The following is a 25,645-nucleotide window of genomic DNA, read 5'->3' as shown; positions in this document are numbered from 1 at the left end:
AAAGCCATTCAGCCCTATGAATTCACTGGCATGAATATGAAGGAGGGGTATAACATTGTATTTGTCAATAATATAGCAGTGCCTAAGAGCCTGTTGGTTTAGGCGTTTTACAAATTCAGAACAAATAACTCCTGCAAGGAATTTATCACCCAAAGATCCTTAGTCAGCAGAAGAGTCGACTGGCTGCCTAATGTAACAGAGAATGACAGCTACACAAGGTCTTCAGATCTAGTCATACGTAAGTGAAACCACAACCTTATAATTTTTATATACATTACTATGAAATACATATTTTATGTCCCTCCCATGCAGCTAGACATCCCTCCCCATTTATTCATACTTGATTAAACATCCATAGTTGACTACCTTTTGGTACTTAAAAACTGAAATGATCCATGGTGATGGAGCTCAGGAGTGTTGCATCCCAACTAGAAGGAAGTGCAGCAGGAGGGCCAGGAGACCTCCTTGGATGGACAAGTTGCTGCTCAGGAAAATTCAAAGGAAAAAAGAGGCTTATAGAAAGTGGAAGCGGGGACAGGTGGCCTGGGAAGAATACAGGGATGTTGTCCGGGAAGCTAGGGACCAGGTGAGGAAAGATAAGGCCCAGTTAGAATTGAACTTGGCTAGGGATGTCAAGGATAAAAGGAAGGGATTCTATAGGTACGTAGCGAATAAAAGACAAACTAGGGACAACGTAGGCCCCCTTTGGAAGATATCAGGAGAACTGGCTACCCTGGATTTGGAGAAGGCTGAGGTTCTTAATGACTTCTTTGCATCGGTCTTCACTGGCAAAATCTCTGACCGCACCACCCAAGTCTTGGAAGGCAGAAGCAGGGACTGTGAGAATGAGGACCCTAGGCCCACTGTAGGAGAGGATCTGGTTCGAGACCATCTTAAAAACCTAAACGTACACAAGTCCAAGGGACCTGATGAAATCCATCCGCGGGTCCTGAAGGAGATGGCAAATGAAGCTGTTAAGCCACTGGCCATCATATTTGAAAAGTCATGGCAGTCAGGTGAAGTTCCTGATGACTGGAAAAAGGGAAATATAACCCCCATTTTCAAGAAGGGGAAAATGGATGACCCGGGGAATTACAGACCAGTCAGTCTCACCTCTGTGCCTGCAAACTCTTGGAGCAGATCCTCCTGGAAGAAACGCTAAGGCACATGAAAAACAAGGAGGTGGTTGGTGACAGCCAGCATGGCTTCACTAAGGGGAAATCCTGCCTGACCAATTTGGTGGCCTTCTATGATGGGCCTACAGAACTGGTGAACAGGGGCAGAGCAGTTAACGTCATCTACCTGGACTTGTGCAAAGCCTTTGGCACTGTCCCACATGACATCCTTGTCTCTAAATTGGAGAGACATCAATTTGATGGGTGGACCACTCGGTGGATAAAGAACTGGCTGGATGGCCACACGCAAAGAGTTGTGATCAATGGCTCCATGTCCGGCTGGAGACCGGTAATGAGTGGTGTCCCTCAGGGATCGGTGTTGGGGCCAGTCTTGTTCAACATCTTTGTCGGTGACATGGACAGTGGGATTGAGTGCGCCCTCAGCAAGTTTGCCGATGACACCAAGCTGTGTGGTTCAGTTGATACGCCGGAGGGAAGGAATGCCATCCAGAGGGACCTCGACACACTTGTGAGGTGGGCTGATGCCAACCTGATGAAGTTTAACCATGCCAAGTGCAAGGTCCTACACCTGGGTCAGAGCAATCCCAGGCACGGCTACAGGTTGGGCAGAGAAGAGATTCAGAGCAGCCCTGCAGAGAAGGAGTTGGTGTTGGTCAATGAGAAAATGGACATGAGCCAGCTTCAGTGTGCGCTCTCAGCCCAGAAAGCCAACCGTATCCTGGGCTGCATCAAAAGGAGCGTGACCAGCAGGTCAAAGGAGGTGATTCTGCCCCTCTACTCTACTCTCGTGAGACCTCACTTGGAGTATTGTGTGCAGTTCTGGTGTCCTCAACATAAAAAGGACATGGAGCTGTTGGAACAAGTCCAGAGGAGGGCCACGAGGATGATCAGAGGACTGGAGCACCTCCTGTATGAAGACAGGCTGAGAAAGTTGGGGCTGTTCAGCCTGGAGAAGAGAAGGCTGCATGGAGACCTCATAGCAGCCTTCCAGTATCTGAAGGGGGCCTGCGAGGATGCTGGGGATGGACCATTCATCAGGGACTGTAGTGACAGGACAAGGGGTAATGGGTTCAAACTTAAACAGGGGAAGTTTAGATTGGCTATAAGGAAGAAATTCTTTCCTGAGAGGGTGGTGAGGCACTGGAATGGGTTGCCCAGGAAGGTTGTGAATGCTTCATTCTTGGCAGTGTTCAAGGCCAGGTTGGATGAGGCCTTGGGTGATATGGTTTAGTGTGGGGTGTCTCTGCCCCTGGCAGGGGGGTTGGAACTAGCTGATCTTAAGGTCCTTTCCAACCCTAACTATTTTATGATTCTGTTAAGAGCTGTAATGTCTCTGATCAGTGTTGGATTTCAGATTGAGTAGATCACAGCAAAGTAACAGACCACCCCCAATTAGTTAGGTGCATGTGTTGGTATTTCCATAGAGAGCTAGACTTACAGTGTGATTAAACGTGTTCTTAACTGTCTTTAATGACCGTGTTTAATTGCACATAAAGGTAATTTTGTTTTCTTCTCTAATATCTTTTGGCTGTTTGCTTAGTGGGAGCTGACCATGGAAATTCTTCCTCTGGTTTGACATCACTTTAGCTGCAGATATGGTAAATTACGTTATTAGTATCAAATCAGTGTTAACCACTGTTGGAAGCAGAGAAAAAAAAAAAAGTGGTTTAAACTTTTAAATTTTAAGAGTTTTAATTATTAAAGGACTTTTCATACCGTGACTGCCTTAATTTGTATGAAAAATATGAAGACTTCTAGCACGTACTTCAATTTATTGCATTCATTTGCCTCAAATTACATATAAGGCAGCTTAACCAAACTAAGCAATCTGCAGAACAATTATAATTCTAAGTATATGCTATTTAATTGTCAAGCAAGCAGAGTCATGCATAAGAAGGTTTACTATTGCCTATGAAAAATCTTTGGAATAAAAGGGATCAATTCAAAGGCTGCTTCTTCAGCAGGAAAAATGTTTTTACTGACAGTATCCTCTGAATGCCTTATAAACCACTTTCAAGTAGCAGTTTTACCTTGGACTTTCAATGTAGAAATATTTGGACTTTCAATATAGAAATACTTGGCTTTAGCTGGAGATAAAGGAAAGAGGATTTGGTGTACTAAAAGATCCTGAAGGTTTGCAACAAGCAAGCAGGAAGAATTGTATGTTTAGTCCCCCAAACCACCTACAGCATGCTGAGAAACTACTACTCAGATTGCATAGAAAAATAGCCTGTGCACTGCCCATCATCAGGGAGCTTGAAGAGAGAAAATAGGAGTGCTATATTTTGCTCTTAAACTGTTACATTTTTATGAAGAACATTATGTGAATGTGAATGTGAGAAAACACAAATAATTTCAGAATTCCTTGAATAAGTGAGAAACTGAGCTCCATGACAAAATCTTTATATTGAACCTGGTATTGAAAAGAATCTGGACTCCTGCATTTCCACATGAATTCCATTATCATCAAGCTCTCCTGTATTTGCTCCTCTGCCTGAAGAACTCTTAATTAATAAGATATAGAAATTTGACCAGAAAACCTGAGGGAACCAGTTTTGAGAACAATATGAGCCTCCTGTTCAGGCTGACTCGCCAAATAGAAGGATCTGTTTCCAGACTGGAAACTGAATCAGTAAGCCAAGAAATTTGAAGCTATTCATCTTATTCACAGGTAGCTTTGGTTTCTCTTCAACCCCAAAACACTGCCTGCCTAAGATTCTTTATTTAAGCATTCCACTAGCTCTGTGCTTTTCTTTACATCACTGCATAATAAAAGGCAATGCAGTATTTTCTGCAGTCATGTTATCTGTTGTCCTTTCCATGTCAGCCTGCTAACCACTAACGCTGTTCAAAAAGCTGAGTGCACAGAACACACACCTGCATCCTTCCCACTGTTGATCTGCTCTGCCAGTTGTTCTCCTGTCCTGGGATTAAAATATCCAATGCCAAGTTATTTTAATAAAAGCTGAGGTGACAAACTTGCACCTGCACCTGCATTTTCGTTCACTCCACTTGGTACTCTGCTGTGTTTTCTCACTGCAGTAGCAAAACTTGTGTGGCCACTACTAGTGAGAGTACTGCCTGCTACGTACAGCTTTAAATGTTGCACTTTGGGTGAGGATAAAAAAAAAGGGAGTATTTAAAAGCAGTGAATCCAGTTTTTACAAGTTATTGTAGACTTGATCCTCCTCTTTCAGATCATAGAAGGACTGTCTACTGATCTCAACGAGGATCAACTTTGGACATGCCGGCAGAAATAACAGACTGTATTTTTTAAAACACTCCAACACTCATAATCAATATGATGTTTTTTTGATTTTTTTTTAAATGATGGAATAATTGCTTAAGGAATATCCATGTGTAATTTCATCAGTAGCTGTAAATGGATGTGAACAGTAAACAGGTATGGTACTAACCTGGCGAAAGCATGACTGATGCTGCAAACAATAGAGAGTTAAGTATCGTCACCAAATCACAGAATCAGCCATGCTAGAAGATATCTCAGGAGGTCTCCAGACCAACCTCCTCCTTACAGGAGGGTCAGCTATCGGGACAAACCAGGTTACTCAGGACATTTTATCCGGTCAAATCTTGATAGCCTCCAAGAACAGAGACTGCACACTATTTTAGGGCAACCTGTGTCACTGCTGCACCTTCCTCATTGGGAAAAAGTTTCTCCCTGTATCCAGTTGGAACTGTATTACCAGTTTATGTCCACTGTCCCACCCAGCAGCACTGGGAAAAGCCTGGCTCCATCTCCTCAAGGACCACCCACAGGCACTGGGGCTGGTGTTAGTTCCCCCCAGAAACTTTCTCTGCTTCAGGATGAACAAGCCCAGTTGGTTGCAGTCTTTCTTTTAATGGAGGGTCAGGAGCTGGACGCTGTCTAAATGAGTTCTTGCAACTGCCGAGTAGAGGGGGAAACCACTTTCCTGGATCTTTTGGCTTTGTCCCTTTTCCTACAGCCCATGGTGCTTTTGGCCTCTTTACTGCCAGCCTGTAGGTCTGCAGCAGCAGCTGTTGTAACCAAAATATATCACTGGGGAATTAAAGAAAAAATCCAAACCTGACTATTTTTTGTCTTTGTAAGAGCTAACAAGTTAAAATTCTAGACTAATAGGACAGTCTTAATTTTTTAGTCCATTAATGCAATCTGGTTTTGTAACAATTGTGATAAAAGAAATATATGATTCTTCTGTTTCTGAAGCAGCTGTAACCTCAGACCGTTCTTCTAACACCATTAAACATAAATGTTAGTCTTGCAATTATGCACACTGACAGAGCAAGAGAACCTGCAGACACAGAACTATATGTCTCAGTTTAATACATGATTGTTAAGTCATGTAAAGTGTGTGCATGTATGCGATCTACTATTATATGAATGTGTTAGATATGCATGAATAATAAATTAAATTCAGGAAGCTTTAATAGAACAGTATGCACAGAGATGTCATCTGTTTCCATGCCAGTTTCTGCTAAGTGAAGCTGAATGAAACAAAGTCGTCATCTTTTCTCTCTTTACCTTTGCCATTCAGAACAGTATTGTTCTCTAAATTGGGCTTTGAATCTTGTACATCTGATAAATAAGCCACTCCAGAAAGTTGCATCAGTAGGATACAAGTGACCTGTGATTCAGTGGAACCTCTCAAGACACTGAAACCATCTCTTAAGTGTACAATAGCTGTTTTGTTAAAGGCTATACTTAGGAGAGATTGCAGTTTCACTTAACTGAAGGAGAGCTGATGTCTTCACTGACAGCATTATATGTTTTAAAAATAAATTCACTTGTTTTCTGGCTTTTTTTTTTTTAATGTACTTTTTTTTCCAAACATACTTCTGAAAATTTTGATCATAGAGTATTGTGTTCCTCCATGTTAAGGAGTGTTGCACATGGCCGGGGTCTCTGGCAGTTCTGGAGCTGGGGGGATTCCTGCTGCTTGGCCACTGGAGTCCATCCCAGGGCAATGGACACGGCTGGTGCTTTCCCCTTTGCAGGTACTGCAAGGCTGAAGGTGTACCTCAGAGACACACACACAAACAGAGAGAACACACGGAGGGTGCTGACTCGGACATGAGGAAGAGTCCTCCTCGTCAACTGCTGGTCTATCTTAGGGCTTGCTAGCAAACAGGTCCTCATGTCCCTCTTCTGTACCCATTTTTATCAGCTGTAAGGTCTGGGTGACCTTCTCCAAAGCTGTGCCTTGAGCTTCTTAGTGGCCCATCAGTTACTAGCTGGAGACTTTGGTCTTTGACATCATATCTTACCCTGTGTCTTATCAATCACGTTTGTGTTCCCGACTGCTCTTGTTCATTGCTTTCCCCTTTACATATTATGCCTTTCTGCACTGCAGAGGTCCTTGATTAGGTCACCTTAATGAAACAGATATTCTCAACTTCCACATATACTTACACTGTACTTTTCTATGAACATTAAATATATTATTTGGCTTTATGTATATTACGTATACATTAATCAGGGTAGTATGGAGTAACATGGCTTATATATTTGGTACTGATGGAGAAATAAGATCTCATGTGTGCTTCAAGGAGCTACATTTTGAAAATGTTATACTATAGACATTTCTGAACCCCCAAAGACCGTCTTTAAATATTTTTTCTATTTATATTTTTCCTGGTCTTTCAGGACCTGTCAAAATGATGTAGTATTATATTAGCCTTGCTGTTCCATTTGCTTTAATAAAATTCACTTTGCACAGAAAGGTCTCCTTTTGTTTTTAGAAAGAACACAAAGTTTACCAAGAGTATTTTAATAAGCTATGCCAACATTACTTTTGTTATTGTTGCCATTGCGTGCATTATATCAGTTCTTACTATTTTATATTACCATCCTAATGCTATATTCTTTAGAAACATCAAAACAGTGAGAATATTTTTTTCTCTAAAATGATCTGGTCCGATGGATACTACTAAAGCATTTTTGAATCTGACAGAGAGGTAATTTTAGACGTGGTTTCGTTTTATTATCACGACTAAAAGCATGTAATCAGAACTGCATAAACTTGTCACTGTCAAGAATCCCTTTATGAAATTAAACATCATCTAATGCTAGTTTATAAAGAATGAAGATGTTTTAAAAAAATATAGTAAACATACTTTTGGTTTAGATGCCAGTTTTAAGCACAATTCATAGTTGTTTTTTTGTTTTTTGTTTTCTTTTTAAGAAAAGGGACAAAGCCTCATATTTTGCTTCTGATTTCAGAACTAGATATGGGATTTATTTTACCCATCTTTAGGTTTCCACTTCTGGACTAGTCACTTTCAGTTCTGCTCATAGTCTGGGGGCAGAAAGAAAGGCATATTAAGACTAGAATTCATCCCCTTTGGTGGTAAATTAGTTATGCTATTCACCTGAGATAGATTTATTTTTCTTCATTTGCTGTAAAACATCTCTGAATGATATGCATAGTGTAGGCACCTGCATTTCATTGTGTGAATTCCATCCTACTACTTTTTTCCTGTGGGAGTGATGTGTTGTGAGTTCAAGTGTTTGTAATATTACAGGGGATGCACTGTTTATCAGGAAATGTAGTTTTCTGAGTTCCATGCTTATCTGTAATTCCCATATTACAGGTAGCATTTACAGTTCCCTCAAAAGTAAACAGAAATGCGAAGATGCATTTGAGGATGGAATTTTGATCAAAGCAAATGGTAATGTCGAACAGTTTGACACTTCTCCTTTTGGAGTTCTCTAATGGGTTTAAAATTAAAATAGCTAATTAGCTTATTTTTTTTAGTCGATCAGCTAATTTTAGCTATATGTTTTCTGAACATCACTGTGAGAAAGCCTGTGGCATAACCAAGTTTCAGTCACTTTTTTAATTCTTCTCTGAAACTTTTTCATCATAAAATCTGAGAATTTTTAATGTTTCTCTGGTATTCATATAAGTAGGACGAGATTTACCAGTACCACATCTGCCATAATGCCATAAGAAACCCCAAATCTGTCCAGTGTGTACAGTATGCCAGCACATGTCTGATCCTGAACCATCATATTGCAATATGAACTGTGGTGTGCAGCTTGTTACACTGTCACAGTAACAGGGCCTGAAACAAAAGACTAAGTCTGTATTGTTTTTTGAATCTTATTGCTATAATTTAATTTATACTTATGTATGCAAAACTGTTAACACACTTTGTGAATACCAGTACTTGAACGGAATATTTTAGTTGTCCCTTTAGTTCATGATAGCTACTAGCAGAAGTAAAATGAATGAAGCTGTAGGGTACTGGGCTTTTTTTGCCCCATTTGGTGTTTCTAAATGCTTTCTGAACTAGTAATTATCTAGAGTATACTATTATTTGAAAGTGATTAATTTGAAATCTGGGACGTACGTACATAAATGGGAAGAAGACTGAAATGAAGAGTTTTTTCAGGAGAAAAAAGTACTTTTAGAAAAGTGGCAATACGTGAGCTTTGATGCTAATGGTTGGTAATTAACTTCAACAGCAGGCTGCACACCTGCTTCAAGAGGTCTAGGGGTGTAAATCATTATTGCCTGAACTCCCAAGATTTTAATTTTCCCATGTGGACCCCCAAACTTGGCACCACAGGGACAGATGGCTGAGCATGACTGTAGGTTACCAGCACAGAGTTCTAGTTTCTTTGTAAGAGGAAAACTTCCCTCTGTGGGATGGGCCATAGGCTGTAAGTTATTCTTATGCATATAATAATTTACTGATCAGGTCTTTAAAGCTGATGCAATGAAAGTAAGCATACTTCCACAACAAACTTTATTGCAACTCTTTGATATCTATGTAATATGTACAGTGGGTCATAAACAACATTAAGCCCCCCCATCTGTGATGTAGATGGTATCCTTAGCACCTTGTTTAGTGCAGTCTGTGAAGATTTGTGAAGCCAAAAATGGAGAAATAGAAATTTAAGAACTGCTGTATTTGTGGTTGAAATCAGATTATTTTTCACTCTGTGTTTGAACTGGTATCAGCAGAGCCCAAAATAGACTAAACTACATTGGTTTGGTTTTGATATTTTATCCAGGGATTAAGCATACATTTATTCTCAATGTGGAAGACATTTTGTTTATTTTTCCTTAGAGACTAATGGAGGTTAACACATTTTCTTATGGAAAAAAAAAAATTATCACCATGTTACAAATGATGAAGCTGAAGCCGAGAGGGACTAATGGATTTTCACATCTATAGAATTAACCATAAAACTTAGTCATTATTTCAGTATTTAGTGCTGATCATAGAGTGCATTTAAACACTTTTTTACTGAAACTATTGGTGCTGAAAATTGGAAAAAAAGCCATGAAAAATTCTGCAAGGCAAAGCTAGGACACTAAGGACAATGATTTTATATTAGCAGTAGGTAATTCTTCAGAAAAAGCGCACCACCACTCTAAAGCTTATTGTACTTTCTTCTTTGTAGTTCCTCCAGTAAGTGAAGTTACAATCTCTTATTCTATTGCTTGTCCATACTCAGATAGTTTAGAAGTATTGAGCTAGCATCCTCCCTGCCCCCAAATTGAAAACTAATGAAGGGGGACTTCAATGTAGTATGACTAATCTTAGAAACTTTGAAAAAAGTTTTGTTTCTTACTGGCAAATCTGTGTTATTTCTTCACTGGTTGTTGGATTAGTATTGGTTTTGCGCCTTTCTTAAGCTGTTCATTGAATAGCCACTAAAGTACGGATATTTGGCACTAGTAGTGACCTCTCATCTCATTGAGGATCCTCAGTATTCAAATCATTGATTATGGAGAAGCGTGTGAATATTTTGAAGGCCATTTATTCTGCTTCAACTCTAAAATTAGTCCAGTAAGGTTTATCCATTTTGCCAAATGTCTAGATTTTGAGGAAAAAAGGGTCCATGCTTGTTTAAGAAAGTATTTGGAGTTAAGCCTCATTTTTGTAAAGCAGGTCAGGTTACTGTGTCTTTGTAAATCAGAAATGTTATTTCATGCATATTGGTAAGAGACTGCAGCACATAGTGATGCTAATTTAATATGACATAGATATTTGAATTATTTAATAAAATACTTCATTATTCAATAAAAACTATATTGAAAAATTGAGAGCCACTTATAAGCATAATTTCAAAGAATCAACCCCTTCTACACACACATACTTGAAATTATTAGCTTTAAATATGGAAGGATATCTGTTGACTTGATAAAATTGTAGAAGGTAGGTTATTGATGCCCCAAAGTACTAGTAATAGGCATCTGAATAAATATTGAATCATATTTGTACCTAGTGTAACATTTTAAATAACAAGGATGACATTAGCCTGATAAAAAATGTTTGCTCATGGCAAGTCTACTTTTGAAAAAATAAATGGATTTCAAACAAAAAACCTTGAAAAAATTACGTGATTTAAACACGTAGTTGCTTTTACTTCCTTCAAAGTACAAAATTACTGCTTTTGTTTTGCAGTTGGCAGTAGTTGAAAAAAATGCATGAAGTAATAAAGCTGAGTCTCATATACTGTATGAGTTCAGGCGTAGTGACATTCTCACTTCTCTTGTCCAGTGTCTTTTATTAGCACTGAAAATGCAGATAGGTTGGTTACTCGCAAAGAGATCTTCTGAAGGGAGTCAGGGGGCATGCACTTCCTGAACTGCATTCCTCCAGAAATTTCATCACTGAATCACACCTCAGAGTAGCAAAAGCACTTATTCCTCACAAGCAGAGAGTTAATGAGACGTTCTCTTTTAGAGACCAATTTTGCCTTCATATTACCTAACTCACAAATAAAGGTAAGCAGTAATCTTCTTATGCAATACTGTATTCCTGAGAATGTTCATGGATCTCTAGTTTCCAATCATAATAAAATGATGGGAAACAATAGCTGTTTTATAAATGCATCTGCACAGCCCCAGGGTGTGTAGTTTGCATAATACATAATACAAGAACTACTCGAACTTTTCAATGCTAACATGATGATAATGACTTCTCTGCTTACTTCAGAAGACCCTTTTGTTTTTTATAATGTGACAAGATTCAATGCATTATACTTGAACTTAGGAAAACCTAAACTTATTTTCTAAATGAAATACTGAAGTGTCATCCTGGATTCCTTGAACACTCCGCTCTAAGTAGTCTTGAAAAACTCATTCTTCTTACACTTTTCATTTCACCTGTCCAATACACAGCAAAGAATATGTATTGGGTTCACAATTAGTACTTCTCAACCGCATAAAATGTGCAGCCTACACACTCACATAATATTGAGGTCTGCATTTGAGCAGTCAGGATGCCCTCCTCCCTTTCTCTGCCCATCACAGTCTAACACTGCCAACACTGAAAGAAAGTAGATTCATTGCATCTTTCTTCCTGAAATTGAAGTCCATAAGAAAATTTTGCTAAACACAAGAGGTTCAGGGAGCATGTGAAAAAACTCAGGAAAAATTTTTGTGTTTTCACAGGTGAATCATCTGCGCTATTGATGTCTTCTTTCTCTCCTGTCTCAAATTCTTTTGTTTTCTGCAGGATGCCTTCATTCAGATGTCCCACACAAGGGACATTTACTCCTTTTTAAAGGAAATGTATTCGTTTTTACTTACTTCTACAGGGGCTCATACAAAGATAACTTCTTATAGAAGTTATCTTTACCCCTGCTGATATATCAAGTAATCCTCATTTTCTGAAGTCCAAGCTCTGTGACATCATAAAAATTCTTTCTTTCTTCTGTACATCGTTCCATAGATCATCCCATACTGAGGTATGAATCTTTCATTGTATTACAAGTTACATCCAAGACAAGGATCATGTTCAGGGGGGTTGAAACTAGATGATCTTAAGGTCCTTTCCAATTTCAACCATTCTGTGATTCGACAAGTGTAATTGTAATTGGCTTTTCAAGAAAAAGCAAAACAACTGGTCTGTCAGTGTGATGGAATAGATGTCACTTTGTTAGACACAAAGAATCATAGAATAGTTAGGGTTGGAAAGGCCCTTAAGATCATCAAGTTCCAACCCCCTGCCATGGGCAGGGACACCTCCCAAGACTGTTCAACTTGGCCTTGAACACTGCCGGGGATGGAGCATTTACCACTTTGAGTAACCTGTTCCAGTGCCTCACCACCCTTATAGTAAATAACTTCTTCCTTACATCCAACTTGAACTTCTCCTGTTTAAGTTTAAACCCATTACCCCTTGTCCTATTGCTAGGATCACCTCTTCTTCAGGAGGATTATTAGAGACATGAACTTGGGAAGTTTACATTGAAAATTTGCTGTATTTGTGGTGTAGTTTTACAAGAGCAGAGCTCTTACTATGTAAAGATTGTGGAAAGGCAAGACAGATGTTATGTTTGTATTGTTCTGTTTAAATAACTGTAAGGTTAAAGCTTTTATTCCAAATTGCTTATTTTACCTTAAAGCAATAATGTGTTATGTAAGTGGTAGGTGATACAAACATATCAAGCATATATTGGATGATAAGGTCTCTTGAGGGCTTTCTTTGATCATTAATCTGTCTTGTTTCTGTAATTTATAATAAGCAATTTTATAAAGATGCTTAAGTTTGTATGTTATTTCTGAGTGTATGACCTTGACAGGAATATATAATTTCTCATTTTGCCTGCTTGCTGTCAATTCTGAAAATGGTCAATTTATGCAAATTGTTTTGTACTTGTATTATTCAGACTGTCTAGTGCTAAACTTTTCAGTCACCTCACGCATGTCGCACAAAGTAATACAAAAACTTTAAGTTATGTAAGCGGGGAAAGAGTCCTTCAAAGCAGATTTTAAAGCATATTTTAAAAATTTAAAAACACAGCTCTAGCAAGTTCGTAGTCACAGTATATTTTTCTTTATTTTTTAAAAGCATTAGAATTGAGAGTAGGTTTCAAGTAATTTTCTGGGATTGCATTTTTACTCACTGTAGAATTTATGAAAACTTTTTCACATCAAGCAGACTTGCAAGCAAAATACAGGTGCTCAAAACGCTTTCTTGATAGATTCCTTCCACATTTATTTTTCTTTTTAAAATAACCACTGATCAATTTTAAATGATCAGTGAGCAAACCATCACCTGAAGAACAGCTATGATAACTTTAACTATAAAATCACCATATTTTAACCTTCCATACTCTTTACTTGCCTGTCTAACCAAATACTCTTTTTGGCATAATTAAGTGCTCTGAAAATAGTTATGAAATATTTTATTTTTTTCTCTTCTCTTTTCTTTTTTTTCTTTTCTTTCCTTTTCTCTTTTCTTTTCTCTTTTCTCTTTTCCTTTTCTTTTCTTTTCTTTTCTTTTCTTTTCTTTTCTTTTCTTTTCTTTTCTTTTCTTCTTTTCTTTTCTTTTCTTTTCTTTTCTTTTCTTTTCTCTTTTCTTTTCTTTTCTTTTCTTCTTTTCTTTTCTTTTCTTTTCTTTTCTTTTCTTTTCTTTTCTTTTCTTTTCTTTTCTCTTTTCTTTTCTTCTCTTTTCTCTTTTCTTTTCTTTTCTTTTCTTTTCTTTTCTTTTCTTCTTCTTTTGTTTTTTTTCCTTTCCTTTCTTCTTCTTTTGTTTTTTTTTTCCTTTCCTTTCCTTTCCTTTCCTTTCCTTTCCTTTCCTTTTTTCTTCTCTTTTCTTTTTACTTTTTTATTTTCTCTTTTCTTTTCTTCTCTTTTTTATTTTCTTCTTTTCTTTTTTTCTTCTCTTCTCCTTTTCTTTTCTTTTCCTTTTTTTTTTTTTTTCTCTTCTCTTCTCTTCTCTTCTCTTCTCTTCTCTTCTCTTCTCTTTTCTTTTCTTTAATTGAAAGCTTCCTCCATGAAATGCCAGCCTTTTGTCAAATTTGCATGAGGAATTTTACCAGTCTCTGGGAGGTTGCCCATCTCTCTACAGTGTTTCCAATACAGAAGACTACGCCTGCCCTAACATTTTGACATTGGTCCTGGTTTATGCTGCTTAGCTGTCATCACATTCCACTTAAGAGACACTCTACATTCAGCACTTTTGAAATAAGTTTTCTCATTTAATTTGTCAAAAATGTTACAGAATCATCTAATATGAAGGAAATTATTATAGAAGAGAAAGGAGGATAGACTGCTTGAATCATGAAAACCAAACTAGAAAACCAAACATGATATAGATCTGCTAGTAGACAATTGGTCTATATTATGAGCTGGCACACAGAGCCAGGACTTATCTTCCCTCTTTCCCTTCCTCCTTCAGGAAGAATTACAACACAGAAATTCACATTTCACTGCAGATAAAACTCTCCCTGCCATGGACACCTTTCACAGACCAGGTTCCTCAAATCCTTTTCCAGGTAGGGCTTGAACCCTTCCAGGGATGGGGCATCAATCTTTCCAAGTAGTTTAACTGATATTCTATGAGGAGGGAAAGAAAGAATTCAGCTCTTTAGAGAATTTTCCTCACTAAGTATTTATATAGGCAGACTGGAGTGTATGGCCTAGGATGGAGCTAAACTTGGATTACATGTCTTTCTAATGTAAATTACTAACAACAACATTGCTAAAACAAATAAAAAGTTTACAAAATTTAACACCTGAAAGTCACAAGACCTAGAAGGAGTATAATTTCCCTTGGTGTAAATAAGTGCTGTTGAGTGCAAGTCTATTTATATTGTTAAAAACTCAGCCCACCATCCATTTATGATTTAATGTAGCGCCTTATGATTTTTATCTATAAGATAACAAGCCTGTGGTCTAGGATATTAATTTCTATTAAACTTACCTTTAAATATGAGTGTTTCTAAAATAAAGCATATTACAAAATTTTATTCTGGACCAGCTCTGGAGTGGCTGCTATACACTTAAGAGTTAGGAGGAGCAATTTGTTATAATGCTAATTCATCTGATGTTAGAAGGACCATTTCTGTGTAAGAGGATCTCTATTAGGGCAGAAAAAGACAGTGTGGCTGTAAGATCTCTGCAATAGGCACAAAGATGATACAAGATCATAAAGCTGTAAGCTGAGTGAAGACTGCTGCACCTTTGTGTAACAAAGGATACACTCACCCCAAAGAGCTGTACAGGGATTGTTTAGGGACAACCAGGCTTTCTTCCACTGACTTTGAAAAGGATTTGCATTTACATCAGCAAACACTATACTTGGCTTTTTTATTTTAAAGCTTTATTATCAGTTTACACATTGGGATTACTGCTGGCTTGTGGAAGGTCAGTTTGTGTCCTACTGAAATAAAACCTGTTTGGAAGAGGTGAAAGTGTTTAATTACTTCAATAGTATCATGACATCTAATATTCTACCAAAAAACATTAAACCCTCAAAACTGTTATGCATCCAGGAAAAGAAAAAAAGTTTCCATTAATTCTGTGTGTGACATCAAGCTCTCATAATTGTACTAGTGAAATAGGCCTGCTATGGGATAAATCTCTCTCAAAGTCTTTTCTGTGTAGTTTGCCCACTTACTAGTGTTAAAATAGCCTACAACAATTTTGATACAATCTGCTTGAGTCATAGGGTGCAACTGCTTCTGATTTTGGAAGCTATGAGAAGTAAATTACTTCCTTTCTATTTTCTAAGGACTGTAAAAATCTTGTGCTCAAAAACACACAAATGTACTCTGTTTTGTTTGGTTTTGAAGCTGGTCAATTCAAAATCATTAGTGACTAAAGTGCAATTGTAATGTGAAAATGATGTTATGTGGGCATGTGGAATAATATTATTGAATATTATGTTATAATAATAGCATAATAATGAATAATAAGATGTGTTTAACTGGGAAATAAGCAGCATCTGAGACAGTGGAGAAAATTCTGTTTCATACAGTGGACTGAACAAGAAAAAGTACATAAAAAATAAAAATTATAAACTAGATTTTTGCAGCTAGTACAGGACTGGAAAAGGATGGTTTGGTCATTATATTTATTTAGCATTGTGATGCTATTATCCCTGTTGTAATATGCTCTTATAGTGCCATCTCACAAAACTATACCTTTAAGGTATTTATATATGTTTTTAAGTTCAAAATTCAGAACGATATAGTTAGTAGTATTCTGTATGAGATGAATATTTGCTTATTTATATTTTCATTTCTCTATGCTGCTTAAATATAATACCATTAATTCCTAACTACAGTTTTAAAAATGTTGCTTTAAGTCAGCATGTTTCAAATACCTTCAGCTTATCTTTAGCTGAGAAAAATTCTGGTCCTTCGTGACTGCTGTTGGTGCTTGGTGGCTGGAGAGTGCTCTTTGCCTGGCAAGGAACCTTATCAACCCATGGGAGTCAGAAGCATGCTGGTGTGAATCAGCCCCTTCCAGAGCAGTGCCATAAACCATTAGCCTATTACATGACCTGTAGGCAAAAAAAAACCTTGCTATAATCAGAAAGCTTTGAAGATGTTTGGAAGTTCACAGCATGTACACATCAGTCCAACAAGGTGGAGCTCTCTTCTACAAAAGGAAGGTACATTTTGTGTAAACACTAGGTTTGTATTCACCGGGTGTGGATTTAGTAGCCTCTACCACCCTCTACAAAATCCTGTACCACCAGATCTTTGCCTTAACATTGTCATGGTTTAAGCCAGTTGGCAAGTCAGCCACGCAGTTTCTACTCCCTGCCCCCCAGAGGGATGGGGAGGAGAATCGAAAGAATGTAACTCCCACAAGCTGAGATAAAAACAGTCCGGTAACTAAGGTATAACACAAATCACTACTGCTACCACCCATAATAATAATGATAAGAGAAACAACAAGGGAAGAGAATTCTATGCCACTCGCCAAAAATGAGCCCAACTGAGCAGAGAGTGCCCTTCCAGGTAACTCCCAGTTACATCCCGGCCATGATGTGCTGTTATGGAATACGTCTTTGGCTAGTTTGGGTCAGGTGTCCTGTCCCTGCTTCCCCCCTGCTTCCTCTCCTCCCTGGCAGAGCATGAGACTCACAAAGTCCTTGGTCAGGGTAAACATTCTGACCAGCAACAGAAAGCATCGGTTTTATCAGTATTATCCTCAGGCCGAAAGTCAAAACCACAGCACTGCACCAGCTACCAAGGAGAAAAAGTGACTGCTAGTGCTGAACCCAGGACAAACATGTACAGCAGTTGCTTGAGATATTGTTATTTTCATCTCAAAGTAGGTGCCTGAGTGGAATAAATGCTTTAATAGGTCATCATTTTAGAAAGAATAGAAATAAGCATTTTTTAGATGTTGTTATATTAAGAGGAGGACATGCGCTACCTGCCTGTGTCTGTGAAAAGCAATCTGAGATCAAAACCAAGTGGGAAGTCCACTCTGGTAATACTCAGTAACTTAAGTGTTTAAAATGCATATTGAGGATATGTCTTGGATTCAGTTTATGCTTTTCTAGAGTCTGATCTTTGATCTTCTCAACCACAGATCTTCCCAACCACCTTCCTAAATACCAGGGTAGTTTATAAGTGGACTCCCAGTAGTCTTTCTTTGTGTTCCTGTTACCTCTGTAAATAACAAAATATAAATTGGAGCAGGGCCTCTAACCATTGACTCCTATGGCACATGGAAATGCTCTCACTGTGGACTTCTAGAATCTGTCTTTTATGCTCACCAAGTATTTATCTGAAAATTGAGAAGAACAGGGATATGAATATGTATCTCAACAACTCATATGAATGCCAGATATAGCTAAGTTTCTGGGCATTTTAGGATGCTATTCTGTCTCTGATTATATCTTTCTTTAAGAAGTTATTTCAGTAAAACATCTGTCCAAATTGATACGTTCTTGCATTTTTTTTCCACTTTGATAAGTAGATATTTTCTGATAGAACAGTATTTTTAAAAAACAGAAGAACAGCAACAACAAAACAAAAAAATCCAAAAAAAAACCAAACAAAAAAACCACCCAGAAAACACCTGCAGTAAAATCAGATGAACTTTTAGTGGCAAGCTGAGTAATACGGTACAGAAAGAGACTTTCCTCTTCTGGATGCAATCCGTTACATCCTTTCTTAGGAACATTTTCCAAAGAAAAGTTGACCTTGTTTTTTGTGAACAACTTCTTACATGATGACAGCCCTACCTGCTACAATTCATACACTGAAAGGGAAAGTTTCAAGATTTATTTACTTCAAACTGTTTCCTTTTATTTTATCTTTTCAAGTTTGAACCTGTATTGCCACAGCAAGTTCTCAATATTCTCTTTACAGCATCTAAAACCTGACTTTCAGGAACAGTCCAGAGGAAATGAAAAACCATGTCCTGTGATCTATTGGGCTCTTACTCTTCAGGAACATTGGTACTACTGACAAACACATAACTTACTAAACCATGAGCCATATGGATTACTACCAATAGAACTGAAGACCTGCAGTATAATTGTAGAAGACAACCTCTGATTGCATTTGAACAGTATAAAACAAAATCTCTTTTCCTATAGCTGTGGAAAATGAAGCTAGAATAAATTTACACTAAAAAGTGTAAAGATTTTAGCTATGCTGTCTTTTCAGCAGAATGTTTTCCCCATACCCGATGCATGCTTGAAGAGCTATCAGCTGGTGCTCATGAACTCAAAAGCTTGTTATTTCAGAGCAATTAATGATGGCTTCAAATAGCATCTGTTAAAAATGGGGTGGCTTTATAGAATTCTTCTGCATCATACTGGCCCTCAGTTTTTGCCTGGGACTACTAGTGTAGCCTCTAGAAGACACTAGTATATATGCCAAAATCTCCAGCTATATTAGCGCTGATTAGTGGTTTTTTTCTGTAAGTCTGCAGCAGCCAATAGTGTCATGCGTGATTCTTCTTTAGGATCCACCCATCTGATCAGAAGTCATTGAATCTGACCATCTTCTACTTCTAGAATCATAGAATGGGTTGGGTTGGGAGGGATCTTTAAAGATCATCTAGTTCCAACCTCCCTGCCACAGGGTTTCATAGATAGTGATTAGAGAAAGGAGATAGTTGGGCAGGAATTTTGATGAACAGTGTTTTATTTTATAGGCTCTACAGAAATAAGTTCCCAGAGACAGTAAAGGTCATCACTGGTCATTTGTGCTCTTAATCAACTCAGTAGCCAAGTGGTTGCTGTAACCACAGCTATCTCAGTGTAAGTCTATAAATAACTTGGTGCAGAAATCTTTGCAAAGAGAATTGTCTAAGAAGGTGATGGAAAATCCTACTACAAACATAGCAGAGTACGTAAGTAAGAGACCTTTCTTTTCCTCTGCAATCTCTATACTGAAGAATTGGTGTTCTCTTCTAAACAGAGATTTCTGTTTTGAGGCCTCTGAACATTTACACAGCCCATAGGTAAATTTCAGAATTGTCACCATCGCTTTGTGTATTCAGATTTCAGAATTTTGCAGTCTCCTAAAGCAAAGTTTTCACTCAAAGGTCAAGCAATGTTTTAAATGACTAAGCACAAGAGAGTTGGTGCTATTTTTTTAGTCTGAGCCATCTCTTTTTAGAGGTTAAGGTAATAGCAGCAGCTGATATTTGTTTTTGCTGTGTAAGTGAGTGTTCATCAATAATGTAATAGGCAGTTCTGATTCTACAAAAAAACAGGTGTTGTGGTCAAGTGCCATGCAGTGGAGTTGCTGGTGTAAGGTTTTGATTATTTTTAGAATTCTTCATCTCACCTCTGGTTTTGGTCTGGATGCATCTTTACTAGCTCCAGGAATATTATGCTACTGACTGTGTATTTTTGTTCCTGTATCTGTTGCTACCAGTGATAGAAAAATGGAACTAGACAGTTTTTAATCCTATTGCTATCAACAGTCGCTACTACTATCAGTACTTGCTACTATGCTGTGATTCTTTTAACTTCATTGGTTTCATTGTATCAGTCTTTCCAATTCTGTTTGCACCTTCAATATTCTCTTCTGCTCTACCCCATTGCCAGGAACAAAGTGATTGCGAAGAGCAAGGGAAAGAGACATAACTGAGTCACTTTCATTTTCTTCTTAAGCCTATGTATCTTCCGTAACCTGAAATCTGACAGTTTCTCTCCTGTGTTTGTTTATTCTCTTTCTTTACCTGGTTCCAGTGCTATTTGGTGTCAGTCATCTATGGGGAACATATGTGGATAAAAAAAATAAAGTAATATTGAAGTTTAAAATTCCACATTTTCTGCAGAGGATTTGCCTTCAAATATGGTTCCACTGGCTAATAATTAATAGAAATGTAAAAGAAACTATGGTTCTATGATTCTTTTTTTTTTTTTTAACTCTTTCATTTTAAAAGTTGAATTTTCAAACCTCAGAGCTTAGGCAGAGCCAAGAACAATTTTTAATTTCAAAGGGTCTTCTTGTTTTTTCTTTTGGAGAGATGGTGAAGACTGAAAAAGTTGGGTAATGTAAATCACATTACACAGCACGTGGAACAGACGGATGCCCTTGATTTTGCTGGGCACATCAACCTACAAAGTTTATTCTCACTAACTTTCTGCTTCCCAAAAGCTCATTGACAGAAAACAAAGACTGGAGAATGGAGAAATCCAACATCAGTTTTTCTCAAAAGACTTTTGAAAGAAACAGCCCTTCCCTGCTGTCACTTGCTATAGCTTTCAGAAACTCCATGCGTATTCCATACTGACAGCTAAAAGCAGACGCATAGAAATATCTGATCCACACAGATCCCATACAGCAACGAGGATCAGAGCTTTTGGGAAGTCTTTTCCCCCTTTGAGAGAGCCTGTTGGTGGTAAATTGGAAGAAGTGAGACAAATAAGTTTAGCCTTGGGAACCATGAGAGGACCACATGCCCTAAAATATTTTGACAGCCATTTCTCTGCTCAAGTTTGCTGCCTCTGGAGTTCATAAAAATGTAAACAAATGAATAATAAAATTTCAAGGGTTTTGTTGTTCATTGTCATGGAAGGCTGTAGGGAGATAATCCTCAGGACCCAGATCTGCGCATTTATATGGAAGGGATGCGAAATTAATGCAAAAAACATGAGGCCAAAAATGTACTCTAATCCTTGCAGATGTGCTCCTATGGTATTTCCCTGTAGGACAGGAGGGTCAGCAGTTCAAATAGACTTTAAGAAACAAATATTACAATAATAACTGTCAAAAATGTAAACTTCCTTCAGACAAGAACACAATTTTGAAAGTATGCCTAGGAAGAGTCCATACGCCTCTTGGAAGCCAACTTAGACATTTAAAATGTTGTTTGACCTTGGAGTGAAAACCTTGCTTTAGGAGATTGCAAAATTCTGAAATCTGAACACACAAAGTGATGGAGACAATTCTGAAATTTACCTATGGGCTGTGTAAATGTTCAAAGGACTTGAAACAGAAATCTCTGTCTGTTTAGCACACACTACCAATTCTACGTTACACATATGCCATAAGTATGTAATAGAAACAGTTTTCCCTGGCTAAAATTAGGAGTCCAAAGTGTCAGAATAGTGCCTTGTGTGACCTGATTTTGCAATATGTTGGAGGTTCCATTGTCACAGAACTGTGGAGTCTGGTCTGAAGGCAAATAAAATAGAATTGTATGAAGTTGACTCATGAGGTCCACAAATCCAGCCTACTTTAGAGACAAATAGAGATGGGCACTGACCTAAAAATATTTTGGTATGTTCATAGAATCGCTGAATGGTTTGGGTTGGAAGGGACCTTAAAGATTATCTAGTTCCATCACCCCTGCCCCAGGCAGGGACACCTTTCACTAGACCAGATTGCTCAAAGCCGTGTCCAACCTGGCCTTGAACACTGCCAGGGAACAACTTCTCTGGCAACCTGTGCCAGTGTCTCACCACCCTCACAGTAAAGAATTTCTTCCTTTTATCTAATCTAAATCTTCCCTCTCTCAGTTTAAAACCACTACCCCTTGTCCTATCATTACATTGAATTCCCCATATGCTTCTTTGGTAAATATGGTTATTTCCCTCAAGCTATTTTCCACCAAAACTGGATAGAAATATTTTGGCTTTGGAAGCCATGTGCCTGGAAGGATATCTCAAAGTATGCCCTTCTTACTGGTGACTGATAGGTCTTTTCTGACTTGTGCTACTCTGGCTGAAACCTCCCAGAATAAGAGTTATGTGGACTTATTTCAAATTAAGGGAAATTTTAGGTAAGCAAAGATATTTTCTCTATTGTTATGATGGACATTCATTGTCATTTGGTAATGCAAAGCCATAGATGGGAAGATAAAACTCATGGAATGCAAATTCCCTTGAAATGACAAGACTTATTGATTCAATATCTTTTCTTTATAGAGGGGTTTTTGAAATGAAAGCTATAACCTCAGGCTTCAAAACAGTCACACTAACTGTGTTTACAGTGAAGTTCTATATACCAACTAGATGACTTAGAATAAATCTTTCTGTTTTGTGTTATTCATACTTAAAAAAATTACTTATATGACAGTACTAAATTACATTGTAGCAAAAAGAACTTTTATAAATTCTCATGGAAAGGTATCTACATTTTAGAGAGCCTTGATTGATTTCAAAATCTTCTCTACATAAAAATTCCTGCTTTATTCCATGTCTATAAAATGGCAAATACTTTCTGGAAATGGAAATCAGCAATAAAGCCATAACGATTCAAGACGTGACAAGTCTTTTCTTACTGTTGCCCATGTGTACTCCCCTAAGTGTTTGGCAAACTAATGCTACTTGGAAATGTAATAGATGTTTCTGATTGCCTTAGAAAAGTCTTTTGTGGCGACTTTTAAAATCAGTTGTGCTGATTTTTCTCTGATGTGTTTTATGTTTTCATTGCTTATTCACTTGATGTACATATGGGGACTAAGTTTGTCTGTCATGGTATTTCAGTGCTGGTTCCAACTGTAATCCCATTACATCTGTTAGAGTGCCAATACTTGCGGATGATTTTTTCCCCACATAGATGGCTTTAGCGCATTTACACGTTTATTAGAATGCTGTGTTAAAATTTGCAATAATGTTGCATGCTGGTATAATTTTCTTTTTAGACTTGTTGCTGTTAGTAATAAGAAATCATGCTTTGATTCTAGCTTTATCATTGTATCATTTACTTCTTCTTGCTAATTCTTAGTAAAAATTTTTCCTGATGACTATGAAAAGACGAGGCAAATCAGTCAGGATAATTTCTTTGGGGCTGTAATAAGTCATTGGCTAGTCTACAAAGAGGTGTGTGACTGCTCATTGCTGGGTGGGATGATGTTACAGGACATTTTATGGGTCTGCATTACGATGTTTCAAATCATTTTGACCATGAATCTCTATTTGAGACTTCAGGTCACCATCCTCCTTCAAACACCCTGTTAGGTTGTAAGGTCTCTGTTTAATACTGAGATCTTTTAGTTGTGTGTTTAATATGTAAAGCAATTATAAAATGTCAAATGTTTTGTGTAACTTATTTAATATTTGCCTTCTTGTCTGTTAACTATTATACTCCGTCACTGGAAATCTGTACAGTATCTTGTCCAGTTTGCTCAGAGAGGTTAACTTTTTTATACTGTCAATATATATATTTAATAATAATAATAATGATAAATTGTCATAAATGTATATGACACATATATGCTACTGACATTTATGACACCTATGAAATGGATCTTTCAATTTTCTGAAAGATATTGCAAGGTAAAATGATCATAAACAGCGTGAGGCTAATCAAAGTCCAACTTCTAAATTGATTGAGGTACATAGGTGCCATTGATTTTCACTAAGAATAAAGATAATATTCCCAAAGGCTACATTTAGAAAGCCTAGTCTCAACAATGGGAAGTGAAAGTCTTGCAGTTGGGGAAGAACAACCCCAAGCACCAGTGTATATTGGGGGTCACCCCACTGGAAAGCAGCTAATATTAATTAAGCAGCTAATTAAGCTTCTAATATTAATTAGTAATACTACATGGTGAAAAACTCATTTCTGTTAAATTCCATTCCACGAAACACCCATGCTTTTGATCTTTGGCAGCAAAGTATTCTGTATACATGTGTTTACCATAGGACTGAGATTTAAATCTGTCTGCGTGTTCTTACTGAATTTTCTGAAGACCTGAGAAATGTAGGACTTTCTGTTAAGGTACCACTGCCGCATATGCTGAGGAGGCATCCAGTTGGAAAGCAGCTCAGTAGAAAAGGACTTGAGGGTCTTGGTGGACACGAGGTTGAGCATGAGGCAGCAAATGTGTCCTTACCACAGAGAAGACCGGTGGTATCCTGGGCTGCATCAGGCAAAGCATTGCCAACAGGTAGAGGAAGGAGAACCCTGCCCTCAGCACTGGTGAGGCCACAGCTGAAATAATGTGTCCACATCTGGGCTCCTTAGTACAAGAGACATGGGCAGGCTGGACAGAGGTCTACAGAGTGCCAGGAAGATGCTGATGGGTTTGGGTTATCTCTTCTATGAGGAAAGGCTGAGAGCTGGTACTGTTCAGTCTGCAGAAGGGAAGGCTCAGGTGAGTCTTATCAATGCCTATAAATACCTGGAAGGAGGGTGCAAAGAGGCCAGAGTCTCTCTTCTTTGATGTTCAGTGCCAGGACCAGAGGCAATGGGCCCAAACTGAAACACAGGAGTTTCCCTTTTAACATCAGGAAACACATTTTTACTGTGAGGGTGACAAAGTACAGGGTCCTCAGAGTCTCCCTCCTTGGAGACACTGAAAAGCCATTTGGACATAGTCCTGAGCAATCAGCTGCAGGTGGCCCTGCTGTAGAAGAGGTTTTGGACAAGCTGACATCCAGAGTTCCCTTCCAACCTCAACCATTTGTGATAAAAAGGGCAACTTGCTAGTATAGTGATCTTGTCATGCCTTGCCCCTGCATGTCTCATTCCCCATTTCCTTCTCATTAGCTGCTATTCCAAACTGTTTTCCTAAATGAAGTTAATGTCATTTTTGCCAGTGTGCAGGTGTTGCCAGTGCGCCATTTGTGTTGATTCACTGATGTCCAACATTGACTGTGTAGTTTGGAAGTGTTTGTTTGTACTGTGGACAAATAATCAGCCATGTCAGAGCCTGGACCTGGTGTCACAGGACCACACCAACCTGGCTCCCGGGGACTGGGACAGAGAAATCTCCCGAGTCCTGAGCCCACTGTATACAAAGCGGTGCTTTAGGATGAGACTCTATGTGCTTAAATCATTTTTTTGAAAATGGGGCTGAAGTCTGGACATCTATATTGCTTTAAAAAATATTACCAAATATTTTAAAGTATTATCTTGAGTTTATAGTCAATTTTCTGCCTTTTCTTACCTTTAGTAATTAATCAAACTTTGAAGCTTATCTCTGTGTATGCAAACAGAACCATAAATGTTATTTTACTATTTCATAGAATCATAGAATCATAGAATAGTTAGGGTTGGAAAGGACCTTGAGATCATCTAGTTCCAACCACCCTGCCATGGGCAGGGACACCCCACACTAAACTATGCCACCCAAGGCCTCATCCAACCTGGCCTCGAACACCGCCAAGGATGGAGAATTCACAACTTCCCTGGGCAACCCATTCCAGTGCCTCACCACCCTCACAGTAAAGAATTTCTTCCTTAGATCCAATCTAAACTTCCCCTGTTTAAGTTTGAACCCGTTACCCCTTGTCCTGTCACTACAGTTCCTGATGAATAGTCCATCCCCAGCATCCTTGTAGGCCCCCTTCAGATACTTGAAGGCTTTTATGTGGTCTCCACG

The 25,645-nt window shown here is 38.1% G+C and overlaps 1 protein-coding gene across 2 annotated transcripts in view; it reads left to right on the top strand.

Annotated features, from left to right (window-relative positions):
- CNTN5 (contactin 5) overlaps positions 1-25,645 on the top strand; it is a gene marked incomplete at both ends in the record, with an annotated part of 355,379 nt that overhangs the window by 59,128 nt on the left and 270,606 nt on the right. The window lies entirely within an intron of this gene.

The sequence above is a fragment of the Psittacula echo genome (assembly GCF_963264785.1).
Source record: "Psittacula echo genome assembly, chromosome: 3".
In the NCBI taxonomy this organism is placed as follows: Eukaryota; Metazoa; Chordata; class Aves; order Psittaciformes; family Psittacidae; genus Psittacula; species Psittacula echo.
This window is presented reverse-complemented; position numbering and strand designations above follow the sequence as displayed.